Raw genomic sequence first — 27,929 nt, 5'->3', positions numbered from 1 at the left:
TGGACTTTCCCTGTGCAGGGCAGTGATCCAGCTGAGGCAGCGCAGGAGTCTCATCCCTTGACAGAAATCCTGGAGCTGAAATGGGATTCGGCTCCCCACAGAACCACAGGAGCTGGGATTTCTCTGGTTCAGTTCAGAAGTGCACAAGGAGTTGCCTGCATGTGAGCTCCTGCTCTGAGTCCTCGGTCCTTCAGCTGGGAGGCAGCAGCTCACACACAGACACTGGGTGATGCCCAAGGTGCCTGGGCTGCTCCTGATGTTTGCAAGTGCTTGTGAACCGTGTGGGTAATCCCTGAGATAGACACCTCCTTCCTTGGCATCAGCTGAGGGCCAGAGAGGGGATAGCACCGGCTGTCCGGTGAATTCACTCACAGCTACAAGAGCAGCACAGGGCCTTCAGGAAAGCCATGCCCATGGTGTGTCCGTGCTGCTACGTCACCTCCAAGACCCACGATCGGTCTAATGTTTGTGTGCCACCTTCTGCACACTGATTCTATAGATGAGCTATCCAGTCAGGCAATGTCCAGTGATGCTTTTCAATTAGGATATTTACTTCTGTGCTTTTGCACTAATGCAAACACCAACACACAAGAAGCTAGAAATCTTGGTAGAGCTGCAGGCCTGAGCTCCTGTTTGGACCATGGGGACACAGTTTAATGGTTTCCACAACTGCACTGTAGCACAAGGGGGATACCGAGTCTTTAGGATGGATGGGCGAGGAGACAAAGAAGGGCGACTGCCCTCTGTGAGAGTGCACTGAGCTCTGCCTGGGGATGGAAGAGCAGACAGGTCAGAGCTAATGGAAATGGCAAACAGAGGAGACCATCAGTGTCTTTTCCTGTCTTCCTGATCAGGGAGAGTAAATGGAAGGTGCCCTCTGCAGACAGATGGGAATCTGATGTTGTCTGTCCCTTGTCCCATTTGGTGGCCTTTGTCACTCCATTATCTGTGGCAGGGACAGCACAGCAGGGCATGTGGCATCCAGCAGATCCATGGAGAGCACAGATGGCAGCTTCTTGACCAAGCAGTGGAGGAACCAAAGAGGAGAGGTGCTCTGCTGGATCTCATACTCTCCGGCATGGAAGGACTTGTGGGAACTGTGAAGGTGAAAGGGGCATCAGGCCATGTGCAAGATGCAAATGTATCTCTTTTAATTTATTTATTTATTTTGAGGCTGTAAGCTTAATAGTTGATCATAAATGTCAATAAAACTGAAACAAATAATTGAAGACAAAGATGGAAATCAATGAAAATGTGTTAACCCTTCTCAACATGAAAAATTCTCATGAGTCTTGTTCCATTTTAAGTTGTAAATATGAATCTTTGAGGTGATTTGATGTCTTTTTTTTTCTTTTACTGAAACTACAATGTTTTCCAGAACTGTGTTCGCTGGACACAAATGCCTTCAGGTTCAGAGACACAGACAGCGGTGCCAGTGCCAATGCCCTGTGACTGTAGCCTGGTGCCCAGCACTACTCTTCCCTGCTGCCTATTTGATGTGCCTCATCCTCCAAGTTTTTTCAGCTCTCCTAAAGAAATGGCCATGGTTAAGGGCATGTTTTCAGCAGGCCATTTGGGCACACACTACTCCCACTGCCCTCCAGATTTCTCCATCCCTTGCTCTTTGTTCAGTCAGATACCTCCCAATTATCTGTCTGATTTCTGACTTTCAGGGGGATTACTGGAATTTGTTCCATCTCCCCAAAGTCTGATGGAATGTGTTGTCAACTCCTTCACTGTGATTTGATCTATCCCTTCCTATCTATTCTTTTTCTTTTTCTTCTTATACTTTTTCTTTTTCTCAATCACTGTCTCTTTTTTATTAAGGCACGAAGTCTGAAAGATGTTCATTATTGTCAGTAAAAGTGAAAAACAGAGTTGGAGACAAAGATATAAATCAATGAGAATGTGTTAACCCATCTCAATGTGTGAAATACTCACAAGTCCTGATCAGTTTTAAGTTGATACCTCTCAACTACCTGGCTGATCTATCCCAGGAAGATTACTGGAAGTTGCTCCATCTCTCAGAGTCTGATGGCCTCTGTTGTCAACTACTTCACTGTGATTCAATCTATCCTATCCTACCTCAGAATAAATCATTTCTTTTAAAAATATTCCATATGAAAGACAAACTTCAATAGATGCCGCTTGAACATGGCATGCAGTTGATCACTGTGTTTTACTGTTCATTCAATTGCATCACCTTTCTTTCCATTTGCTGGCCAGATAAAAAAGAGAAATCTTTCCTTTTCCATGTGTAGCTGGTTCTCTGAGGAAAGCCAGTGGGAGTTGGTGCAAAGCAGTTTTAACACTGAGCGGATGAATGCAGAGGAGAAGAGTGATGTGAAGAAAAGTGATGCAAGTCCCATAGGTCCATTGTGAGCAGAAATTGGGTGGGGAGGTTGAGAAGGACCTTTGTCAACACAGTAACAGTACAGAACTCATTGGGACATCCTGGATTGGTATCAGTTGCACAGTGCTGCTTTAATGTCTTCTTTAAACCCAACTATAAATAAATAGACAATAAATTTATACTGGATTCTTTAAGCTCTCTCCAGATATCCCTCCTTTTTGCTGAACAAGTTCTGATAACCTGAAGAAGATAACAAGATGGCATAAGGCACAGGAGATTCTTTAGGTTATAATGGGCCCCAGGGTGCATTTGATGCTGAGTTCATCAGCCTCTAGTGCAGAGAGAAGTTTGCACAAAGTGCTCAACAAGACAAAGTCAGAAGTAACAGTGAAGTTTCTTGGAGTATTAATGGGCCCACTGAGGGCCATTACCAAGTAAGCTTCCCAAGGGACTTGTTAGAGAAGATAACTGGAAGCCATGACTACAGGCAGGCAAAGGCACTGGCATGCTAAGAAACCTCTCCTTTGCCTTACGAAGCAGACAGGTCAAGCCCTGATTGCAAGACCAGTGGTAGAGAGATCCTGTCTCTCATGTTGGCTCCTGGCATTTCCTGGGGCAATGGGTTGGAGGTCCGTATGATGTTAAATGAAAGACATGGGGACAGAAGATCCCAGGCTCTACATGTGGTGCAAGGACGCTGTGAGGTTCATGTCCCATATGAGACCTATGTTTCATTGCAGGATGTGAGAAGGGATGTGAGAAGGGCCCAGTCTGAACAAGCAGTCAATCCCTGTGAAACTCTGAACTTCAGATCTCTCAGTTCCAGTGCCCTCGTTTGCACATTCTCCCAGAGTTTGAAGTCCTTTATGTTCTGCGGTGCACAATCAGGCACTTGTTCTTGTTATACGTTATGCACTTGGTGCCTAGTACCAACTGGTACCCACTTCTCTGACTTGTCCACATCTCTCTGCAAGTCCTCTCCACCCTCAGTGGAGGCAACAGCACCTCCTCATCTGGTCTCATCAGCAAACTTGCTCAGAACGTCTTCTAGTCCTGCATGCAAGTCATCTGCATAAACATGAAAGGAAAGTGGCCCCAAAATGGAACCCTGGGGACCCCGACAGTGACCATCTACCAGCCTGATGGAAAAAACTGACTATAATCCTTTGGGACTGACCTACTGGCCAACTGCTCACCCACCACATTGTGTTTCTGTCTAGCCATATGCAGAACATTCTGTCCAGAAGGTTGTTGTGAGAAACAGTATCAAAATCTCCACTGAAATCCTCAAGGATTACATCAACTGGCTTCCCTTGGTCAACTAAACGGATAACTGTGTCACAGAATGAGCTTAAATTAAACAGGACCTTCGCCTCACAAACTTGTGTTGGCTGCAACCAATGACAGAATTGTCCTTCAGCTGTTTTTCCATAACTCCCACCATCATTTTCTCCATAATTTTACCAGGCTCTGGACTGACAGGTCCATAATTGCCCATGTCATCTTTCTTGCTCTTCCTTACAATGAGACAACATTTGCCAGCTTCCTGTCAGCTGGCATGACCCTAGACTTCTTTAGATGCAATTGAAATGAGAGCCCAGAGCATACTAAGGCGTCATCATTGAAAGAAAGTAGATGTGCCATAGCTTTGCAATGCCTTGAACTCCAGAGTATGCCACAGATGGAGCAGAGGGGAAGATTTGCCTCTTCTGTAGTGAACTCATTCATTTGGTAAGCAGAATAACACTACCTGATACATGAGGACTGTGTCTCTGCTCTGCTCTGCTCAGCTCACAGGGCAGAGGTTCAGGGTGTTGCTCTCATGTCAGTGCAGGTAAACTCACTTTAACCTTTTTTCTTCTGTAAATGCTTCCTCTGTTTGTATGCTCAGATACACTTCCACATTCCCTCAAGTACACTTCCATATATCATTAACAATTAAACTTTCTTATACCATCAAAACTGTTTGTCAAACAGTACAGTTCTACAGTTCACATAAACTCCCTTAATACAGTCTGTATTCTTCAGTTATAAACACTGTGCCACAGAACCAGCACTGATTGAACCACCTCCCTCACACACTTCCTCGCAAGCAGTACATAGTATTACATAAATGGGTTGACATTCATTGGTCGGGTGGAATGTACACCTCTCCTCAGGACAATCTTACTAATCTACAGAGTACAAACTCCCGTCTTCTTACATACAAGCAGAAAGTACATATGAGTGGACAGACAACACAGTCTTTCACTTTGTCCGTGTCTGGCCATTTCCCTCACAGGAGGAAGGAAACATGGATCGGGACTCGGCACTCACCCTGCAGCTGTTCTGTGTCTCACTCACACCACACTCACTCTGACATTTAGATCAAAAACCATGGTTTATTCATACTACACAATGCTGACAACGTTTTCTAGCTGGAATCTTAATAACACTCATACTCTGGTCGACCAGTTGCAAACGTTAATGTTTTTCCCAGAGTCGGCTTGACACACGGTACCAAACACTTAAAGCAGATGATAATATTGAACATACAACCTATAACCCCCGTGATTACAACTTGGAGAACCCAGGCTACCATTTGACAGGCTATCCACTATATCCCATACCCGTAGGAGAGACCAACCTAGGTCCCTCCTATTGTCAACTACCTGGGAGAGAGTATTTGTTCTTGTTTCCATTCATATGACATACAGTTCCCTTTCATAGGAACTCACCCAAGGAGTCTTCCTACCCAGCTGGCAACCAAAGCCATGAGCTCACCTCCCTGGGAGCAGCACGTATGGCTGTAAACTGTGTAGGATGTCTCCTCAAGACATATGGGCTCCACTTACCATACACATACCTGGTCCACCTATGGGTGGTCCTTGTCTGTCCCTGCAGTGATCAGGTGAGGAAGGGAGTCCTTCAGAGAAATCTCAGGGTGCGCCAAAAGTGTCTCCCTCTCAGCTGGTCCTGCAGCGAACAGAGCTGGTCCCACCTGGGCCGCCAAATTGACTACAGGAATTGAACTCTATAACCTCTATAACTGATACAGTCTCCCATGACATACTTATAACAAAGCTGAGGAAGTATGGGATAGGTGATTGGACAGTGAAGTGGGTCGAGAACTGGCTGACTGGCAGAGTGCAGAGGGTTGTCGTTGGCGGTGCAGTGTCTGGCTGCAGGGCTGTAACTAGCGGCGTCCCCCAGGGGTCTGTGCTGGGTCCGGTCTTGTTCAACATCTTCATCAACGACCTTGATGAGGGGATAGTGACCACCCTCAGCAAGTTTGCTGATGACACGAAGTTGGGAGGATTGGCTGACACGCCTGAAGGCTGTGCTGCCATTCAGCGAGACCTGGACAGGCTGGTGAGCTGGGCAGTAAGACACCGGATGAGGTTTAACAAAAGCAAGTGTAGAGTCTTGCACCTGGGTAGAAATAATTGCATGCACCAGTACAGGCTGGGGGAAGAGCTGCTGGAGAGGAGCTCTGCTGAGAGGGATCTGGGCGTCCTGGTGGACGACAGATTGACCATGAGCCAGCAGTGTGCCCTTGTAGCCAAAAAAGCCAATGGCATCCTGGGGTGCATTAAAAAGAGCGTGTCCAGCAGGTCGAAGGAGGTGATCCTCCCCCTCTACTCTGCCCTGGTGAGGCCTCATCTGGAATATTGTGTCCAGTTCTGGGCTCCCCAGTACAAAAAAGACAGGGATCTCTTGGAAAGAGTCCAGTGGAGGACCACAAAGATGGTGAAGGGCCTGGAGCATCTCCCCTATGAGGAGAGACTTAGGGAACTGGGTCTGTTTAGCCTTGAGAAAAGAATGCTGAGAGGGGACCTGATCCAGGTCTATAAATATTTGAGGTGTGGGGGGCAAAGTGTTGAGGCCAGACTCTTTTCAGCAGTGTGTGGAGACGGGACAAGGGGAAACAGACAGAAACTGCACCATAGGAAATTCTGCACTAATGTGTGCAATAACTTCTTTATGGTGAGAGTGACAGAGCACTGGAACAGGCTGCCTAGGGTGGTTGTGGAATCTCCTTCTCTGGAGATATTCAAGACCTGCCTGGATGCTGAGCTGTGCAAAGTGGTGTAGGGAACCTGCTTTGGCAGGGGGACTGGACTCAGTGGTCTCTGGAGGTCCCTTCCAACCCCTACAATTCTGTGATTCTGTGAATATCATGGAGTTGTTTGGATGGGGAAAGACTACCCCTTTGAATGACCTTTTGTCAGGGCATGTCCTGGGATTCCTAGGATCCTCAAAATGCAGCACTGCTTCTGTCACTGAAAAATGGGGCCCTGTGTGGGACGGAGGGAGGGTCCATGAGTCCCTGGCCCACCTGACTGAGTATTTCCATGGTCTTAGCAAAGACATACTTACAACTTGAGAATGACAGTTAGCTGTGTTCATGGTGGCATGGCCACTTTTAATGGCCTTGAACTGTCTGAACATAACTGAAGAGGCTCAGGCTGATGCAAATCAGCTATTGAATGATAGTGTTGAAAAACTGGAAAGACAGGTGGCAGTTTTGATGGGGAAAAAACCTAATTCAATCATTCTCCTATGGAAGATCAGGAACATCTCTCTGGAAGACCATGGGGGCCCTGTACAAGGGAATCTGTATAAAATGGACTCTGTAAATGAAGGCACTAAAAGGTCAGATTTTGAGGTTCCATTTGGACTAGATCTATTTGAGATCTGACTGATTGTAACCCAAAAATGAAAAAAAAAAAAAAAAAAAATGCAGGATAGGCTGGTGGGAGTGCCCTGACCAGTATCCAACCCCCCAAACCCTGCTGCCCATAATACAGCAGCTGAACTGATGGATATAGTACAGTGGTTTAGACAGAAACCAAGAGAGCATGCCAGCATAGCTGCTCTGGTTATGGGACATGGAGGCAGAAAGCGCTGTGGTGAATGGACTGGAAATTTCAAAACTGACATCCATTACTACTCACCCTGCCCTCAGGCAAAGACTGTATGCTCTGTCCAACATAATGAGGATAGCCATTTGATCAGTGAATGATTTATGGCTGTGTGTCATATAACATGGCCAAATAAGAATGACATACCATTAAATATCAGCCTGTGGTCCTCTATGGAGGACTAACAAAATTATATTAGAGAATTAGGCATGAAAGAGGCAATCTATGAAGATGATTTTGAGAGCCCAGTCAATAAATTTTTCATCAGGAACGAGGGATCTCATCCTACAGCCATCACCTTTACATCAGTATGGGTCTATGTTATCCATACTGAACCCCCCAGTGGCCCTCAGGTGCTGTAATACAACAGGCTGCCCAATTGATGGGGAGACAAGAGTGCCTACGGCCAGATGCAGGCTCTGAATGGTGGTGGAAAGGTCTGAGAAAGGCAGAGAACCATCTGCTGCCATGACTTAGGCGTCCAGCCCCTAAGGTAATCCAGTCTGGACCCATTAGGGTCTTGAGACAACAAATGTTTAAAGACCAGATTAGAGCAGGAGTTCAGTTTAAAAAGATCGATGGACAGCATAATCAGGAAAAAATATCTGTTAAACAGGCCCAAGCACTGAGTATTTATAGTCCAACCTTTTCAGCCAAACTAGATGTGAATGTAACTCAAGAAGGGTCTGGATGGGGGCTCTGGCAGAGCCAGAGTTCTTTGTGAACCCCTATGAGGTTTTGGCCACAGGTTTGGCATGGAGCAGAATAAAGATACATCACAGTTGAAAAGCATTTATTGGCTACCTATTCTACACTACAGGTGGTAGAACCAGTAGCTCAGATTTCAGAGGTTATCGTTAAACAACAAGGCCAGTCCAGGGGTGGGTAAAAGATCTAACACACATCTCTATGATGGGGGTGGCCCAATCACAAGCAGTGGTGCGCTCAGTTGTTCTGCTTGCCTGCTCCTCAAGGAGTTAAGAGAAATCTATGCCTGTTGCGTGTTCGAGTGCATGCGCAATGCCATGTGGAGGGCTTATCACAATAAAGATTGGCGGATTTGCTGCGTAGACCGGTCAGAACTCAGATCTGCGTTGTGCTTCCTGTGGCACCAAACGCCCAACAGTGGCAGTTCCGTGTATTGGCCAGCAGGTGGCAGCAGAGACCACGGAAAGAACGTCTGCGGGACAGACCCTGGGGATCCGTTCTCTTTTGATTATAGGGGAAGAACACAAAGATGGAAGAGGAGGGAAGGGGGAAAAAAAAAAGAAAAAAAGAAAAAACCAAACCACAGAAAACAAATAAAAACTTCTCCAAACGTAGCAAACTTGAATGTCTGTCAATAAATAAATGAGTAATTGAATTGATGTCCGTTTCAGACAGTCCCCTGTAGAATCAGGGTAAGGGTTAGGATTAGAGTTACATTGCAGGTTAATGCTGTTATCTTTAGAGCTCCTGTGAGGGTTGGGGTCTGGGTCAGGTGTTTAAAAAATGAAATGAAAAAAGAATTAAAAAAATATATTGAAAGCTTCAGATTTCCTTAATCTTTGTGGGAATCATATAATGTGCAACTCAGATCTACCTCTTCGTACCTCTTTTGTGGTGTAGGGAACCTGCTTTGGCAGGGGGACTGGACTCAGTGGTCTCTGGAGGTCCCTTCCAACCCCTACAATTCTGTGATTCTGTGAATATCATGGAGTTGTTTGGATGGGGAAAGACTACCCCTTTGAATGACCTTTTGTCAGGGCATGTCCTGGGATTCCTAGGATCCTCAAAATGCAGCACTGCTTCTGTCACTGAAAAATGGGGCCCTGTGTGGGACGGAGGGAGGGTCCATGAGTCCCTGGCCCACCTGACTGAGTATTTCCATGGTCTTAGCAAAGACATACTTACAACTTGAGAATGACAGTTAGCTGTGTTCATGGTGGCATGGCCACTTTTAATGGCCTTGAACTGTCTGAACATAACTGAAGAGGCTCAGGCTGATGCAAATCAGCTATTGAATGATAGTGTTGAAAAACTGGAAAGACAGGTGGCAGTTTTGATGGGAAAAAACCTAATTCAATCATTCTCCTATGGAAGATCAGGAACAACTGTCTGGAGGACCATGGGGGCCCTGTACAAGGGAATCTGTATAAAATGGACTCTGTAAATGAAGGCACTAAAAGGTCAGATTTTGAGGTTCCATTTGGACTAGATCTATTTGAGATCTGACTGATTGTAACCCAAAAATGAAAAAAAAAAAAAAAAAAAAATGCAGGATAGGCTGGTGGGAGTGCCCTGACCAGTGTCCACCCCCCAAACCCTGCTGCCCATAATACAGCAGCTGAACTGATGGATATAGTACAGTGGTTTAGACAGAAACCAAGAGAGCATGCCAGCATAGCTGCTCTGGTTATGGGACATGGAGGCAGAAAGTGCTATGGTGAATGGACTGGAAATTTCAAAACTGACATCCATTACTACTAACCCTGCCCTCAGGCAAAGACTTTATGCTCTTGTCTGGAGGGCTTATCGCAATAAAGATTGGCGGATTTGCTGCGTAGACCGGTCAGAACTCAGATCTGCGTTGTGCTTCCTGCGGCACCAAACGCCCAACAGTGGCAGTTCCGCTTATTGGCCAGCAGGTGGCAGCAGAGACCACGGAAAGAACGTCTGCGGGACAGACCCTGGGGATCCGTTCTTTTGATTATAGGGGAAGAACACAAAGATGGAAGAGGAGGGAAGGGGGAAAAAAAAAAGAAAAAAAAAAAATCAAACCACAGCAAACAAATAAAAACTTCTCCAAACGTAGCAAACGTGAATGTCTGTCAATAAATTAATGAGTAATTAAATTGATATCCCTTTCCCGCCCCCCCCCCCCCCCTTCCCCCCCAACTTCTGAGATGAAAAAAAAACACTTCTTTTAGAAGAAAACAGAGTAGTAACAACTTCTGTACCTACATTCACCACTCTGAGATCCTGTCTGGGTCTCCCAAGGCTTGTAAATAACCACTGGGTCGGTTCTGATGTCGCGTGATTTGTTGTCAGTTCTCTCATGGTTCTCCGGTCAGTTCTCCGGTGCCAGGATCTGCCACAGGGCATTCTGACCACGGGCATCATGTTTCTACGCTGCCGCCTGCATTTAACAGGCAATGGGACTGCCCAGCATGTGCAAGGCAGCACCTCTTTCACACCACCAGAATGTTTAAGGCTGTTGGGATTGTTGTTAGCGTCCCATTAACACTGAGGCTAGAGATACCCTTAGGATTGACATTACTATTAGCATTACTTTGATGGTGCCCTATCTGGGTCATTTCCAGGGGATGTCAGGAGTAAGGCACAGTGTCAGGAGAAAAAGAACAGACTCTGTTACTTTATAAACGTGATAATAGAGAGAGTTCATTGGAAAAAATACAACTCTTAAATAATGCAAAGCATGCTTCTGATTGGATGCAGGCATCATCTGGGCTCTGATTAATATTACTCTTAAGGTAAAGATTATTGTTACCATAATGATTTTTTTTTTTGGATTATGATCAGGGTTAAGGTTCCTTTTGCTACAAACTTCTAGCATCATTTTTGTTGTTGCATTTGGAGTTAGGGACGATTTTAGAATCAGGGTAAGGGTTAGGATTAGAGTTACATTGCTGGTTAATGCTGTTATCTTTACAGCTCCTGTGAGGGTTGGGGTCTGGGTCAGGTGTTTAAAAATGAAATGAAAAAAGAATTAAAAAAATATATTGAAAGCTTCAGATTTCCTTAATCTTTGTGGGAATCATATAATGTGCAACTCAGATCTACCTCTTCGTGCAGTGACTGCCTGTAAATTTGCTGGAGCCTAATATAATATGGCCTTGTGCTTTCCACTAACTCACCTTCATTTCATTTTCATTACATTTGCTTGGTAGTCAGATTTTGGTGTGTGGATATTTTAAAACAATCTAACTGACATTAGCAAAAAATTAAAAATAAAATTAAAAAAAATGCACAACAGCATCGTATCAATTTTTATAGATAAGATAAAGAAGAGCAGTTTCCCTTAGTTTTCTGTGCCTCTTTACTTTCTTACCCTCTCCCCTTGTGTGAGAAACTCTCAAAGTCAAAGATTTCTAGTTAGGCAAAGATGGCAGCGATAGCAGCAGTGCTTATTCATTATTGCAATACTGCGCGCACATCCCCTATTGGCAAGGGAGAAACTGCACACCAGTCAGTGAAATCAATTCTGTTCTGTGCCCTAAACCCACTGCAGGTGATGCTCTCATGGCTCTCATTGGTTGAGCATCTCAGGCTCACAGACTCCTCGAGACTGTGGCTAGGATTCATTTCCATAGAAGGTCAATTACCAACCTCTTGTTTTTAGGTCTGCCTTGTACTTTTCTGCGGACAGAGAAGGGCAATGTTTCCAAAAGTCAGTACATTCATTCTGTCCTGTGCTGGGCTCTACCCACCCTGTATTTATCTTGTGCTTGTCTCAATTCTACCCATGTCAGAATGCCCCCAGTCTGAACTTAATTCTGTTCAGCAACTTTCTCGGTGGAAAAACTACTTATACAGCTGTTTTACAAGAGGGTTATACATTCAGTTAGGGCCTACACTATGTACTGAAAATACTGGAAACTTCCACTGCAAAAACACAATCTACCTCTCCCATCTGTGCAGCCTTGCAGACCCAGAGCATGCCAGGTTATTTCTGCTTTCGTAGCATTTGCATGCTGTAGGGTGAGCACAAGGTTCTGCTGCTTGATTCTTCTGCAAGAGCTGCCTACCGGCAAATGGTTGCAGGGATGGAGGATGTGACAGAAAGCATTTGTCTCCACAAGAGCAGAGTTACATTCAGTGCAGAGTGTGAGAGTCAGGTTGGTGTGGAAAAGCACTGACACGCTGGGGATGATGCAGTGCTCACATGTCTAACACTCACAGACATTACTGTCAGAAGGATGGTGCTGTGTTGTGCTTCTACCTTTGGCAGCCCCTGGAGAAATGCTATGGCACACAGAACACCTTTGTATTGCACTGACTGCTGCCATGCAGCATGGATTTAACACACCAAATCCAGAGGAGCATGACTGCATCTAACTGCCCTGAGAAAAACTACTGTAGCTGAAGAGATGAGGAGGCAGCTGCTCATCTGCAGAACAAGCAGTACTGCCAGACATTGGGCCAGGTGAGCACCTCCTGCTGCAGCGTGATGATGACAGGGCTGGAGATGATCTGCAAAGCCAGCTTAAAAGTGGGAGACGTGAGTCAACATGGCAGGAGGACAGAGGTGTTAGGGAGCAGCCAAGGCATCAAAGAGTATCAGAAGGCTTTGAAAAGTATCACAAAGTGACAGCCAGGAAGACTGGGATATATCATGAGCAGCAACCTGGATGCTAGAGATTATTTGCTCCCATACAAAATGGTAGAGATCTTGCTGCAGACATCCCAAAGCCAGGCAAAATGGGAACCCAGAGCTCTGCCTGCACGAACCCCACAGCCATAGCATTGCAAGCTGAGCTGCCTTGCTGTTTGTTGCATTCATCCCAATCCCTGTGATTGAAGACTCAGAATGCAGTCGAGGCGATGACTGAGCATGAGAGTGACTTTATTCAATAAAAGACAGGAGGGCTTGAGAGGTCAAGGGTGAAGATGGGACTCCTCTTGTCAAGATGAGAGTGGCTCAGAGCTGGTGCTGCTGCCTGGTGCCTGGGACTGGCAGCCTGACTCTAAGTCCCCATCTAAGATGCTCAGCTTCACCTCACTGATGCTGCCCTGCTCCTGCATGGTGGTGCTGCTGCTGGGACACTCGGGCTGTGCTTGGGATGGGCAGCACTGCAAAGGCGCTGGGTCACAATCCAGGCAGGTGACTGCTGTGTCTGGCAGGCTCAGGTCACGAGCTTCAGCAGAGCCAGGAGATATGAGAGCATGAACGTGGATGAGCCCCTTGTGTCCATCACTGTTACCATGTGGAAGGCTGTCATCCGAATTGCAGCGATTCATGCTTAATAAGAACTCTCCATTGATGGAAAGACACTGCTTGGTTTGGATCTTTGGGGTTGACAAGGGCTCGAATCACCTAGGAAGGCATAGAAACACAAGGGTTAGTTTCAAACATTTGCAAGTTGAATCATGAAAGGTTGTTGATACTTGGTAATAGAGTGGCGGCAGGAAGAAGCAAGTAGGCTTGAAGCAGCATAGCCACTGTCTTGAAAGTGATCCTCATTCAGGTCCAGCTCGTGTGTTGTTTCACTGTAATCTGCTTCTTTGGGTCTACCTAGTGGGCAGCAACACTCGAGCTGTTACTGATATCATTGAAAAGAACTGGAGACAATTGTTCTATTCCTAAGAGCTTCAAGGTGCCTAGAAGCACAAATAGAAACCAGCAGTATTTCATCACTTCACCAAAAGGAAGGTCAAACACCTGAGCTGTGAAGAGCAGTTACAGAACCTATGCATAAGATCACACCAGACATACTTTGTTCTAACAACAGTTATGGCACATAGTCCATTTCCTTCAATATTCCCAAAATGAAATGATGTGGAGCATTACAGGGAAAGAAACACTGCACACAGACACTATGACCCTGATTAGACTCAAGCAGCAGACTTAAAACAAGTCAGAGTTTTTGATTCCAGGATATTTCAGGACCTATCGTGTGAAATTCAGTTACACAACAGTGCCTAGGTGCCTGCGTTTCAAGCAACTTTCAGATCACAGCCATGTAAAATAAAAACAAATTCAGTGCAGAAATAGCAAGCCTGTACCTTAATACTCATGAGATTATCCATTTTTTACAGCACTCTGACTAAGTTCTAAAACTTGCTCATCCCAGTTCACTTCAGCAAGTTCCACCAATTCAAGCAACGCAGTTCTGAGATCCTGTGTATGTTGTGCAGATAGAATTGAACAGTGCAGAAATAATCTCTGACAGCTTTAAGAGCTCTGTTCTGCTTACAAACTCTCAGTCCAAAACTATTCTCAGTTTTAAGGAAATGAACACCTGAAGCAGTTGGATCATCTGCCGCATTCTGCTTCTTGGCATCATGATTAGCACAAAGGGTTTTCTGCTGTCCTGCAGAGATGGACAAAGTCCTGCTTACAAATGGACCAAGTTTCAGTGTACAGCAGAGTTTGTACCAGACTAAAAAGCCATGCCATTCAATTCATGTGCTCAGGTTGTTATGCACTCCGAAAGGAAACAGAACTAACTGTTGGATTCTGAAGGCAATCTGTGGGGTCCTACATTACCTCCTGATTCTGGAAGAGGAAATTCTAATAGCAAATGCAGAACTTTGATCTTTGTAGACATGAGAAGAGCTGGCATTTAGGAACATTCATTTCAGGGAAATCAAATGATGTGTCTGTATTTTTTACTACAGATAGTATAGGGAGCAGCCAGTTGAAGAACCAGATACAAAAAATCCAGCCCATTGGCAAGAAAATACTTCTCCTTAAATTCTGTATGCTATCATGGTACAGAATTAGGCTACAGTGCCACATAGGCCAACCAAGTGTAGAACCAAATCCACAAAATACTGGTAGACAAAGCAGCAAAAACAGGGACAATATTCAGCAGACAGGCCTTTCTACCCACAGCTCAGCATGTTCTGCCATCCGAAAAGCAAGGCCTCTTGTCAAGCTCAGCTATTTCCCTTCTCAGTGTATTCTAGCACCACTGATACCCACTGGTATCCTCCTGTAGAGTGCCATCATATTGTCATCATCCAAAGGGAAAACCCACACAGCAGAGCATACAGCACTCCACCCATGCTCCAAATATCCGCCTGAAAAACAAAAAGACAAGCTTACAAACCTGAAGCACCTCAAATGGCTTCCTGACAGACTGGATTGTCTGCCCTTGCCAAAGCCCACATATAGCCCATGAAAAGCTGGCTCTTTCCCTCAGGAAATAAAACCTTATCGTCCCAGAGAAAGCATATAACCCTCATTCAATTGCCCTTCCACTCAGCTTAGAGCACTACTAAAACCAGCATCTTCACCTTAGCTCATCACACTGCTGCACTTCCTTTTACAAGGATTTCACTGGCAAAAATGAAATCAAAGCCGTCACAAGGGATTTAGCACAGTTACATGTTACTGGCTACGAGAGCTGTCAGCACAGTCACCTGTCAGGCTTTGCTGCTGTTCTATTTATGTAGAGGCACAACAAGGTTCAGACACCTCACAGTGCAGTTCTCACTTTGACTGTAAAGAAAAAGGAGGCTTGAAAAGCAGTGTGTGGAAAACAAAGAAACAAGAATTAGAACAACAGTGGGGCCATGGCACTTGTAGGAATTGCTCCGCCTTTAACAGCGATTCAAGAAGGATGAGGGCATTCCAAACCAGACCAGTTTGGACAGATTAACAACTGCAAGTAGTGGGTTCCAAAATTCCAGACATGAAATCAAAGCTGGAAAAACTCTTCACATTTTCATCTCTCAATTTTTAGTACATTGTGCATTACAACGGAAACAATTCTTCACATACAACTTGGAAGCTAAAGACAAGTCTGACAAAACAGACTGCACAGAAATGATGGATAATTAACAGAGCAAATTGCTCTTTCAAACACTTAGTAATAGAAAGAGATCTCTGAAGTTGCTGTTCTGTAGAGCACCAAAGCAGTCGCTTGAGGCAGTTCAGGATTAGCCTGAGACGAACCAGCCAGCTGTGAACTGAGACCAATTGCACTTCTTCTATTTTACTTTCATTCTATGTGACCTCACTAAGCAAATATTGTCTAAGACCATGAGTATCACATAAATGTGCAGATCTCAAGCTGCTCACTTATCTAGTACCCTTGGCATGATGCTTTATTTTCCTCAGCTATTCATCTAGATTGTGACTGTTGATTGTGCAACAACAGCCTGTTGGTCTCGATTACCTGTGAGAGGCTCTAACTTTGGCCAGGAAAAATCATTTGAGGATAAGTAATTATCTGGGACTCAGTAAGGCAGTCTTCCCATGCTTTCATAACAGCAGAGATACACACACACACAAACTCATGGAACCCCACTGCTTTGCACAATCCTGTGCACACTCACATGTGTCATGCACTGATTTCCCAGCCAGTCCTCATGGGGTCTATTACTTAGGACAGGAGTGTAGGGGAGCAGCCAGAAGCTGTTTGCATTCCCTGCTGTCTGCTGGGCAGCTTTGCTGGAGATGCTTGGGTTGCTTTGCTTTTCCTTGGGAGGTGGGAAGGAGCTTTGGGTTGGAGGCACATCCCGTGCCAGAGCATCTCGATGGCACGTGTGTGGCACTGATCTGCAGCAGATGAAGGGGAGGAGGTCCCAGCACAACCCTGCACCATGCTCTGCCACACTGGGCAGCTTGTTCCTGGCTCAGCAGCGCCATCAGACAAGGAGCAGGGAAGGAAATCAAGGATGGGGGGTACCATCAAACGCAGTTAGTGCATGCCTGTGCAAGACAAACAGACCCAGAGCTTGCGGGTTATTCCTGCTTTTGTAGCATTTGTGTGCTGTAGCTGAGCAAAAGGTTCTGCTGCTTGAATCTTCTTCTGCAAGAGCCACCTACCGGTAAATGTCTGCAGGGATGGAGGATGTGACAGAAGCATTTGTCTCTATGACAGCGTAGTTACACTTGGTCTAGAGAGTGAGAGAGACAGGCAGCACTGCCTGATGTTGGTCAGGGCGAGTTCCTCCTGCCGCAGCACGATGATGGCAGGGCTGGAGATGATCTGCAGGGACAGCTCACAGGTGAGAGCCAGGAATGGACACGGCGGGAGGACAGAGGTGTTAGGGAGCAGCCACGGCATCAAAGAGCATCAAAAGGCCCTGAAAAGCATCACAGCCACAGCCAGGAAGCTTGGGGTTTTCATGAGCAGCATCCAGGATGCTAGAGACTATTTGCTGCCATACACAACGGCAGCAGAGCTCTTGCTGCAGGCATCCCAAAGTCAGGCAAAATGGGAACACACCCAGAGCTCGGCCGCACAAACCCCACAGCCAGAGTGTTGTAAGCTGAGCTGCCTTGCAGTTTCTTGCACTCATCCCAATCTCTGCGAATGAAAACTCGGAATTCAGTCAAGGCGTTGATTGAGCACGAGCGTGCCTTTATTCAATAGGAGAAAGGAGGGGGTGTGAGGTCTGGAGGAAAGATGGGACTCATCCTCTCTTGTAATCATGAGAGCTGCTCAGAGACCGTGCTGTTGCCCGGAGCCTGGGACTCGTGTCCTGATTCTGTGCCCCCCTGCGAGATGCTCAGCTTCTCCTCGGTGATGCTGACCTGAGCCTGCATGGTGGTGCTGCTGTCGGGGCACTCAGGCTGTGCTTGGGCTGGGCTGCACTGCAGAGACATTGAGTCCAGGCTGGTGCCTGAGGTGTCTGGTGGGCTCAGGTCAGCAGCTTCAGTAGGGATGGGATGAATGAAGGCTTCAACGATGATGACCTTCTTCTCTTGATAGCTGATGTTATACGGAAGGCTTTCATCTGAACTGCAGCATTCTGTGCTTAGTAACAACTCTTCATTGATGGAAGATGCGTCATCGTAACATGCCCTGCGTCTTGGGGATATACAAGGGCTCGGGTCACCTAGGAAGGAGCAGATGTACAGCAGTTAGTGTCGAACGTTCACAAGATGAACCATGGAGATTCTTGACATTTGGCTATGTAGTGGTGGTGGGCAGAAGCAAATAGGCTTCTAGCAACAGTGTCACTGTCTTGAAAGTGATCCACGTGCAGGTCCAGCTCTTGTGTTGACAAGAGACTCATTTGGGAAAGACAGGGATCAAGATGGGCTTGAACGCCAGAAGGAGGTACAAGCCCACTGAAAGCATGAATTCTACCTGTGTTGCTGACAAGCAGTGTTTTGTAAGCTGGACTTGCACCCTTACCTGCCAGGACCAAGACTTCTGCTTCAGAGGGCTCCCTGGCACTGCTCTGCAGTTGGCGTTTGGCCACAGGGGATGGTTTGCCCAGGCAGAAGCAGGAACACCAACTGCCAGCTGCTGACTCTGCCCTCTTCCTGGGAGAACTCATTCTGCAGAGAAAACAGAGCATGCTGTCAGACGTGGTGCAGGGTGATGGAAGAGCTGCACCGAGCCCTGGCCAAAAGTTGCCTGTTCTGGGCACTGCCTGCTTTCTGCTGAAACACAGCTTAGAAACGCCCTCTGTTTCAAACAGCAGAGGATGCTTCCATTCCTACAGCTCAGCCCTCAAGTCCTGAAGGCTAAATACCTCTCAACGATGTCAAGCAAGGACATGGATCCGGAGAATGTCGGAGGCTCAGGCTGCTTTGCTCTCCCGGGGCTGGCCTTCACCAGGGAACAAAGGCCGTTGATGAGCTTGCCCCATTTCTTTGGCTCTGCACAACAAAACAAAGAAACCAGTTCATTTCAGGCCTGGCTTGGTTGGACGAAGCTGAGCGCAATGCATTCGACAGAGCATGTAACAACGGGAAGAACATTCCCAACAAGGACACGTAAGAATGGATTTTCCCCATCCCTGGAGGTGCCCAAGGAGATTACTGTAGTTCTCTTTCTAAGCTTGCTGAACTTGGGCATAAACAAACCCCCTGAAAGTAACATTCTGACCCTATTTGACTAACTCGCGTTGTCAAATGTAAATTATGCACCTGGCTTTGGCAATGAATTGAGGAGGGAATCGGGAACTTTTCCGCTGATGAGTTCCATGCACTCACCAGGGAAAAGCCCAACCTGTAATTAGAACAAAAAGACAGGTGAGCATTAGCCCGAGCCCAGAGCCAAAGGGAAGGTCCACTGACAGTGACACAGGGCAACTGTTTGCATCCAGCAGCCATCCTGTGCAGGCAGAGCAGCTCCAAGCTGAGATTCCCAACTCTACTGAAGTTGTGCTCTCTAGTCAAAAACGTGTGCCTACCTCAAAGCCACGCTTGCCTCTCCACCAGGGGCTCAGCCTGTTGATATGTCCTCATATCAACAATGCTCACCAGATCTCTGACCTGAAAGAGATTGAAACATCAATCCCAGATTCAGCAAATCTGGTAGGAAAACAAAGCAGAAAGGACTGCCCTCTTCTATGCACGACAACACGGAATGCCTGGAACTGCTTACCTCCAGAGAGAGCTCATCTGGCCCCTGGGTGACGTGGCTCTTAATAACATGGGCTGCCGCAAATGCTGGTACGTTTAAAGATGACATAGCACGCACCAGCTGCGGCTTCTGCATGTTATCAGCCTGCAAAACAGAGAACAGGCCGTGGTCAGGAGCTGAGGACAAACCAGGAGGATTTCAAGGTGAGGAGCACATCTGCAGAGAAAGCTGCAGCAAATGCGCTCCGTCCTTATCAGGAGCACTTCAGAAGGAGCTGCACGTCTCATAGCTCTGGAGCAGCACTTCTTCCCCACCCTTCACTACTCCAAGCAGCTCCAACAAACTTCTCAGAAGAAATCCAGGCCAGCACAGACCTGGCAGACCAGAACCAAGTGCAGCTTGTGTGACGGCAGTGCCCACTCCTTGCTTCCACCCTGCTCCAGCAGGTTAAGGAGTCTGAGCATCACTGGCCTTTGACAACTCAAGACTTTCAGCACCTCATGCCAACATTTCTCACTAAGATACACCTAAGGCATTGAATTCTCTTCTCACTACCTCCTCTCAGTCCTCCCCTAGGAACAGAAACCATTTAGATTCTACAGCAAACTACAGCATCTACCCTGCAAGAGCACACTGAACCACCTGCAACAATGAGACATGGTTTTGGAGAGTGGGTCTGAAAACACGCCTTTAGACAGCTGTCTCCCTGTAGCCAAAAGGAAACCAAGTAGCAAAAGAAGAGTCCAGCCTGAAACATGCCCATGCTACTAGCCCAAGTTTCTCACAGTGAATGCAGAATCCATCCTGTTCTTGAGGTAACAAATGACCAGTGGGTCTCCTCTTGCTCCACCCCTTCTCCTTCAAAGCCAGAAAAAGAAAAACAGGTAGAAGAAAACCCAGACGTACCTTTCCACACAAAGAGCAGAAAGTGGAACAGCAGTTGTCTCCTTCCTGAGACATGGTGGGGAGCATCCCAGAGGAAGCCCAAGTTCTTTGCTTCTCTCCACAGGGACTTCAAGCATTCTTGGCAAGAGCTGCTTTTGTTCTTTCTTCAATTGCTTCCATCACCAGAATCTCCTTTGGAAAAGGAACCCGAATGAAAGAATCAGCAAATGAAAAAGAATGAGCAATAGCCACTTTACCAGCTTTCTCCTAACATGCAATTTAGACCCCCAATTCGGGCAAGGTCTTAAAATCAGCTGGTTACAAGAACTGTCCCAAAATATATCCAGCTTCTGTACAGCTGCTGTTATTTCTGACAGCGAGTGTAATCACAGAATCATAGAATGGCCCGGGTTGGAAGGGACCTCAAGGATCATGAAGATCAATCACCTCCCTGTCCCTGCTGGCCATCCCCTCTTCTGATGGAGCCCAGGGGACCATTTGCTCTCTGAGCTGCAAGAGCACGCTGATGGCTCACGTTCTGTTTTTCATCCACCAGGACCCCCAGGTCCTTCTCTGCGGGGCTTCTCTTAAGGACTGCTCCTCCCAGTCTGTAGAAATGCCTGGGATTCCTCCAGCCCAAGTGCAAAACCTTGCACTTTGCTGTGTTCAACCTCATTAGATTCACGTAGGCCAACCTCTCGGTTGAGCTCCCTCTGAATGGCATCCCTTCCTTCCACTGCGTCAGCCGCACCACTCAGCAAACAGCAGAAGGTGCACTCCATTGCATCATTGGTGTCTCTGATAACCATGTAAAAAAGCACTGGTCCCAAGACAGACTCCTGGATGACACCACTTGTTATCGGCCTCCACCTGGACATCAAACCATGAATCACCACCCTCTGTCCTCTACAAAACCTCTTTGTCTTCTACTCCTGCTGCAGCTGCAATGGCTGCACCAGCATGACTCACGTTTGACAATCCTCCAGCTCTGGCCTAGCCATGCACAGCAGCAGTCCGTCTCCCTCCCAGCTCACTCACCAGTGTGCTGCTGTGCCCCAAATTCAGTGCAGTAGCACTGAGAGCAGGCAGCACCCATCACCCTCCTCTAACTCTCTCTGCCAGCTGCGATGAGGACTGACATTGCACGCCCACCCCAGCCCAGCTTTTCTGCTGAGACACCTCCCAGCAACCACCCAGCACCAATCCCAGTTGCTGCAAGCTGTCTGAGAGCCTGCTGGAGTGCACTGACAATAACTTTGTGGGTCAAGTATTAAGCACACCAAGCAGAAGGGAAGCATTACTGGACATGGTGCACAGCAGGGGTTAAGACTGGAGGTGGTCAGGGCTGTAGTGACCATGCCCTCCTAGAGTTCCTCATCTCAAGGAATGCAGGCCTGGCAAAAAGCAAAGTCAGGATCCTGAGCTTCAGGAGAGTCAGCTGCAGGCTGTTCAAAGAATTCTTGCATGAGAGACACTGGAAAACTGTTTTTAGGGGTAAAGGAATGGAAAAGAGATGGTAACTTTCTCAGAAAACCTTACTCAGAGCTGGAGCTCTGAGCTCCATCCCGACCACATGAAACACAGTAGAGGAGGCAGGAAAGCAGCATGGCTGAACCTGCTGGTTACAGGGAGCAACAAGAAGGAAATGGAGAAACAGCGGAAACGGAGACATGCAGCCTGGTCGCTTTGGTGGCTTTCTACAGTGGAGTGACAGCATCAGTAGGGAAAGGAAAAGCAACTGACATCACTCAGCCAGACTTTTGCAAGGCCTTCGATGTTGAGCAAGTTTCCTGTTAGAACTCAGTGTGAACAAATCTACCACTGAGCAACACCCTGAGCCCCCACTCACCTCAGCAGAGGTCAGCCTGCACCCCAGCCTTCCGCCTATTCTGCTCCATTGATGGAAGCACACCGGGCATCATTGCTACTCACCCGACCAATGATGATAGGGGCAGAAAAGGAAATTCCTCTTTACCTTTCAGATGAAAAATTGATGACTGTGTGGAATCTTCCCAGTACCGCTGCGGGGCCTTCCTTTACTTGTATCCTGCTGCTCCGTGTCACAGTGGGAGAGCTGCTCTGGCCTCTCCTCTCAGCCTGTGCCTCCTGCAGTGTGAGCAGCTTTGTGGATAGAGGAGACACCCACACAGACTTGGGCCTGGATAGAGAACTGTGCCCTACAACATAGGTACATTTACATCACGCTCTTTTCCTTGTGTGTGAGCAATCCTTGCTCTTTTCAGATGGTACTATGAGCGTGTGACACCCCAAACACATATTTAGCATCTGTCCATATCATTAAGGCTCTCGTCAAGGCAGTTATTTCAGCCTTCTGAGGGGTAGTCCCCATGGCTGATGGTTGTGCTTCCATTCCCTGCTCAGTAGCAGTTACTGCATGTCCTGCCTTAAAGCCTCCTTGTCTCACAAAACTGCAGCTGCTGGTAAATCAGGCGTCTTCTGCATCTTCTAAGGGTTCGTCCTTCAGCTCCAACCGACTGGATGTAATGTGCAGCATCAGTTGTTTCAAAGCAGTGATGTCACCCTGGTTCTCCACCAGGGGAGTTCCGCTAAGGAAAGATACTGGGTTGGCAATAGTAGTTACAATTATTTCTATATCACCCTGCTCTACCAGGATGGCCTGGTATTTCGGGAATCTTTGGGGTGAACAGATGCCATTCAGAGGGACCTTGACAGGCTGGAAAGCTGGGCTCGGGTGAACCTAATGAGGTTCAACACAGCAAAGTGCAAGGTTTTGCACTTGGGCCGGAAGAACCCCAGGCACCTGTACAGGCTGGGAGGAGTTGTCCTTGAGAGCAGCTCGGCTGAAAAAGACCTAGGGGTCCTGATAGATGAGAAACTTAACATGAGCCAGCAGTGCGCTCTGGCAGCCCGGAAAGCAAATGGGATCCTGGGCTCCATCAGGAGAGGGGTGGTCAGCAGGGATAGGGAGGTGATCGTCCCTCTCTACTCTGCTCTTGTGAGGCCCCATCTGGAGTACTGTGTCCAGGTGCGGAGCCCTCAGTACAAAAAAGATATGGAGATTTTGGAAAGGGTCCAGAGGAGGGACAGGAAGATGATCAGGGGGCTGGAGCACCTCCCCTATGAGGACAGGCTGAGGGAGTTGGGTTTGTTCAGCCTGGAGAAGAGAAGGTTGCGGGGTGACCTCATTGCAGCCTTTCAGTACCTGAAGGGAACTTACTCCCAGGAGGGGAGTAAACTCTTCGAAAGGGCTGATAATAGCAGGACTAGGGGAAATGGTTTTAAGTTGAAGGAGGGAAGATTTAGGTTGGATGTTAGGGGAAAGTTCTTTACTAGAAGGGTGGTTAGGTCCTGGAACAGGCTGCCCAGTGAGGTTGTGGATGCCCCGTCCTTGGAGGTGTTCAAGACCAGGTTGGACGGGGCCCTGGGCAACCTGATCTAGTAAAGGCGTATGTTTGGTGGCCCTGCTAGGCAGGGGGGTTGGAACTACATGATCCTTGAGGTCCCTTCCAACCCGGGTAATTCTGTGATTCTGTGATTCTGTGGGGTGAAAGCCAATGTCCCCCTTTTGCCTCCAATACAGTAAACACTGCATGAGATATTAAAACTGGTATCCTTTGGCCCAGTGTAGATTGATGGGCTTCTTGAATATTGAGCACCAGTGCACCCTGGATATCCCTTACTCACTTCAAGCTGTTTCAAGTTTACCATCAGTCCGTAGCTGTGTATCCATGGTTGGCACCCTCCTGTCATTCCTGGCAACGTATGGAGTTCCTTGGCAGTTTGCAGCTCAGGGGTTGAGCAGATGGCTTCTTTCTTGGCAGTCCTTAAGGTTCAAAGTCCAGCTGTCATCTCCTATCCCAAATACGTCACTTGCTGCTGAGTTATTTGTGCTTTCTGTAAACCAAGAAACTCAGCAAACTCTCAGTCTATTGTACACAGTCCTTTTGTTGCTGTGGCACCCACGTGCTCCAGTAAAGTTCCACCCTAGGATGGAGGATCCCGGGTCTCAGGCTCACGAGTTGACCAGTTCTCAACAATCATTTAGCTGTTCTCACAACCCTGGGTAACACTGTCCAGGTTCACTGAGTCTCTTCTCCCTCTATTAGGGAGAACAGATACACGCAAGTACTCGTATGCGTTCATGAGGAATTCAGTAGGTTACATTTAATTTAGAAGCATGATGCAATCAAAAGCTCGCTTAAATAAAAGCATACCCTTTTCTTTCACTCAAAATAATAGCCCAGAAAAAAATAAAAACAAAACAAAACTCTCATCATAATTGTTAAAGAAATTATCTACTAAATCTCGATGGAGAGTGGAGACACATGCTAGTTTTAGGAACACAGCACTTATCTCATTATCTGAATGCATCTCAAGGCATGCTCCTTGTGAAACTGTGAGAACTTCTATCATTAACAGACGTGTACCATGCCCTGATATATGGTTAAACCGCTTGCAGTGCACTGTCAGATGTACAGGATGGCAGCTGTATGTGCTGTGACCAAATAAACCCCACACTGAAACCTTTCAGAATTTTAGGACCTACAAGTACTGCATTCATATTAAAAGTAAAAAATTCCTAAGCTACACATGTTCTAGGTTTCCATTTGTTAGATACAACATACCTTTGGAAGTAGGCGCCTAAAAAGATATGCCTTCTACTTGCTTCTCTGTCTGGCTCTTCGAAAAGAAGGCCTTTGGAGCAGGAAATGCAAAGGGCAGCTCATTTCTTAACACTGACTCTGCATCAACATTCTCTGTGTTTGCACGCTTCTTAGATGCCACTTTTCTTGTCACTGGAGTTGACAGTGTGAATTCCATATCACCCAGTTGAGTATCATGCCTCGAATGGTGCCAGAGACGGAACAAAAGGTTTTCTGATCACAGCCGGAGAAGTTACTGTCAAAGAAATTCTAACAGCTGAGAAGGTCAGACACAATGCTTATAAAAATATCATACATTATTTGGCTATTGAACAAAACAGTTGAAAACTCTGATTCTCTCCTAGAATAAGTTCGTTTCTTATAGACTGTCAAACACCATTTTTTTATTTGTTCATCTCAATTCTCCATTGAGGATTAACCCTCACCAGCTTATCTAAACATAAATATGAATTATCACTTGGTTTAGTTAAAAATTTGAATAATATCACAGTGGATTTTGTTGTCCAACACAGTAAGATTGAATTTCTTTCGGTACCTTTCAACCTCTGCCTACCTCCAGCCTAACTCCAGAATCTTATTAACTGTGCCTTATCGCTTCCCATTGTGTTTTAAAATCCTCACTGACTCCTTTACTTGTTCCCTTGCTTGCTGTTTCTGTGCAAACCAAACACTGGAGTTAGGGATCACGTCAAACCAACCATGGCCTACAGGTAGAAGGCAACAAAATTTATGCTTAACATACTTCTTTGCTCTATCTTTATCTTCCTTTGGTCAAGGTCCACTAGATACTTAAATATGGAGTAAGCACTAGATACAATGAGAAGCAGATTTCTAGATTAAGAGCTGTATTTTTTCTGTAAGAAACTAGCTGTACATCTTCACACACCTGCTTTGTTTTCTGAGTATTTAGATCGAGTGGAGATTCTTCAAACACTGAAGCTACATCAGAAAATTCCATGGATCCAAACGCATCTGGCACATGGCTGCAGTCTGGCACATCTTCATATGCCAGAGCCTTTTCAGACAGAAATGTTCCACCGAGATTCTTTTGCAGAATTAGAAGGAAGATTTCATCAGAAGATTTCACCACTAAAGTCTAAATAAGATTGGTTTGCAAGTTCCAAACTATGGCTAACAGCTAATGGAAGTCCACAGGCCAGCAGCAACAACTTTTATATTATGTTCTTAATATTCTAATTGTTGATATGACGTTCATATAAAGAGCAGAAGGGAAATTACTCTTAGAGCTCAAGTCATCTTTCACAGCCTGCGTCAACAAGAGCAGCACCTCATAGCCTTTGGTTTCAAGACCTGGACCACAAGCTAGCTAATGATTTTACACAGAATTCCAGAGTTCAAGTCACTGTTTACATTAGGGCTGAAATTGTACTGAAAGCCTTCAAGTTCATCACACTTAATTATCACTGGCACCACACATAACTCCACGTTACATATGTGATCACACGCAACCTGGCAACTTCAGACAATTCCCAAAGCACTCCACTTGCACTTGGCTACTAAAGTACAGAAAAAGGAATTAACATCAGAAATAGCTGCAGTCAAAACCATCTAAGAATCCAAGTCTCCAGGAAACAAGGAAAGCAAATCCTCTCCAGGACTGTGTTCTAAAAGGAAACAGATCAGAAAGGTGAGTTCTTCCCCCCTTTGACCACCCACTCATGTAACGTCCATGTCATTTCTAAGTATGCTGCCCAGACCAAGACTGAGGATGCTTCAGAAGAAGACCTTCCCTGCTAAGCCAAACAGAACAAGTAAGGTACCAAAATATGTAGAGCCAAACGAGGAAAGGTGCTCTAAGAAGGTAAGCATCACAAGAGACCAACAGGAATACTTACACAATCCAAACAATGCACAGTTTCTGTTCCACAAGCTGCCAAGAGGAATGTGTGCAGTACTCACAGCGCACCATGTACACTGCTTACTGCAGTCATACTGCTTCGTAGGACCAGCCCAACTTACTAAAACACTTTAATGAGCAATCCGAACTGTCTGGATCAGCACGGTTCACTTGGAAGGGACCTTCACAGATAAACCTGAAGAGGTGAGGCGACTGCACTATCTAAACCTTAAAGCATATAGGACCTTAAAGCATAAGCTTAAAGCACAGAAGCATGACCAGCAGGTCGAGGGAGGTGGTGCTGCCCCTCCACACTCCTCTCATTGAAACCCCATCTGGAGCACTGCACGCAGTTCTGGAGCCCTCAACACAAGAAGGACTTGGAGATGTTCAGGCAGGTCCAGAGGAGGGCCATGAAGGTGATCAGAGAGGGCTGAAAGCACCTCTACTATGTGCACAGGCTGAGAGAGATGGGGCTCTTCAGCCTGGAGAAGACTCCAAGGAGACCTTAGAGTGGCCTTCCAGTATCTGAAGAGGGCCTACAGGGAAGGCTGGGGAGGGACTTTTCATAAGGGCAGGTAGCAACAGAATGAGGGGAAATGGCTTTACATGGGAAGAAGGTAGATTAGGATTGGATATTAGGAAGAAATGCTTTACTGTGGGTGTGGTGAGACACTGGAGCAGGTTGCCCAGCAAGGCTCCAATATGATTGCTTTGCAAGTTCCAAACTATGGCTAACAGCTAATGGAAGTCCTCAGTCCAGCAGCACAAAATTTTATATTATCTTCTTAATATTCTAATTGTGGATTTGACGTTCATATAAAGAGCAGAAGGGAAATTACTCTTAGAGCTCAAGTCATCTTTCACAGCCTGCGTCAACAAGAGCAGCACCTCACAGCCTTTGGTTTGAAGACCCGGACCACAAGCTAGCTAATGATTTTACACAGAATTCCAGAGTTCAAGTCATTGTTTATGTTAGGGCTGCAATTCTACTGAAAGCCTTCCAGTTCATCACACTTCATTATCAATGGCACCACAGATACCTCACAAAGAAGCATTATGACACCACAAAGGGGCATTATGACGTCAGAAAGGGCATTATGACATCACAAAGGGCATTATGAATCACAAAGGAGCATTATGACATCACAAAGGAGCATTATGACGTCTCAAAGGGCATTATGACGTCACAAAGGGCGTTATGACGTCACAAAGAAGCATTATGACATCACAAAGGGGAATTATGACGTCAAAAAGGGTCATTATGACGTCTGAAAGGGGCATTGT

Source organism: Coturnix japonica, chromosome 25 (assembly GCF_054131305.1).
Source record: "Coturnix japonica strain WE chromosome 25, WE-NBRP24, whole genome shotgun sequence".
NCBI lineage: Eukaryota > Metazoa > Chordata > Aves > Galliformes > Phasianidae > Coturnix > Coturnix japonica.
Note: the sequence above shows the minus strand (reverse complement) of the source record.